We start from the raw sequence: 1,320 nt of genomic DNA, 5'->3' as shown, positions 1-1,320 counted from the left end.
GCAGGGGAGGACAGTTGGGGCAATTGGGCCGGCAGGGAAGCAGTTAGGCATCAATCAGTCTGGCAGGGGAGTGGTTAGGCGTGATCAGGCTGGCAGGCAGAAGCGGTTAGGGGCAATCAGGCAGGCAGGCAGGAGAGCAGTTGGGAGCCAGTAGTCCTGGATTGTGAGAGGGCTGTCCGACTGCCTGGTGGGCCCAGTGGGTTCGGACCTAAGTGGGCAGTTGGACATCCCTCAGGGGGTCCCAGATTGGAGAGGGTGCAGGCTGGGCTGAGGGACAACCCTCCCCCCTACCCCCGCCCATGCATGAATTTCATGCACCAGGCCTCTAGTAGTCTAAATAAAACCAGATCAATTATACAACTATGGTCATCTGTAACAGCAGATGAGCCAGGCAGATAAGAAATTCCCAAGGGCCTCTTTTAGCTCACTGATAGCTACTCTACCGTACTCTCTTTCCCTAAATAAATCTTGGATCTGAGAGTCTGGAAGATGCCACTTGGTTCCAATCCCCCAAACTTCGGACGTAAACCAGGGAAAGAAGCAAATACTTTAGAAGCATAGTGAGTTTTTATACATGACAGTAAGATTTAGGGTCATCTCCAAGTCATCTGCAAACTTTGTCCTCCTTCAAACTATTAATAATGACAAACATTTACTAGTATATTATACTAGAGGCCTGGTGAATGAATTTGTGCATGGGTTGGGTCCGACCAGCTTGCTCCAATTAGGGCTGATCGGGGCTGGCTGGCAGGGGTGGATGGGATGCTGGAGGTTGGCTGGCCAGGGGGAGGGGCCGCAGGAAGTTGGCTGGCCGGCCCCACTCCTGATCGGTCTGGTTGGCCAGCCACAGTGGGCGTCATAGCAAAGGGTTGTTCTAGTTATTCTAGTCATTCTGGTTGCTTGGCTTTCATATATATAAACTAGAGGCCCACTACATGGATTTGTTCACCAATGGGATCCCTCGGCCTGGCTTGCACCTTCTCGTAATCCGGGACCCCTTGGGAGATGTCAGATAGCCATGTCAGATCCCCACAGGCCCTATCCAGATAAGAGGGAGCCTGATCCTGTGTGTTGAGCATCTGTCCCCTGGTGGTCAGTGTGCATCATAGCGACCAGTCGACTGGTCATTCAGTCATTCGGTCTTTAAGTTGCTTAGGGATATATCTATCTATCTATCTATATATAGATAGTTAGATATAGATATATATATATATATATATATATATATATATATATATATATATACATATATATATATATATATTAAACTGATAAGAACAGATACTACCCTTGATCTTAGCCAAAAGGCCGAGAAGCGAT

At 48.2% G+C, this 1,320-nt stretch overlaps 1 pseudogene; it reads right to left on the bottom strand.

Moving 5' to 3' along the window:
- Nucleotides 1-1,225: 1,225 nt before the first annotated feature.
- Nucleotides 1,226-1,320, bottom strand: LOC118655477 (annotated as a pseudogene).

The sequence above is a fragment of the Myotis myotis genome, unplaced genomic scaffold (assembly GCF_014108235.1).
Source record: "Myotis myotis isolate mMyoMyo1 unplaced genomic scaffold, mMyoMyo1.p scaffold_m19_p_46, whole genome shotgun sequence".
Lineage (NCBI taxonomy): Eukaryota > Metazoa > Chordata > Mammalia > Chiroptera > Vespertilionidae > Myotis > Myotis myotis.
This window is presented reverse-complemented; position numbering and strand designations above follow the sequence as displayed.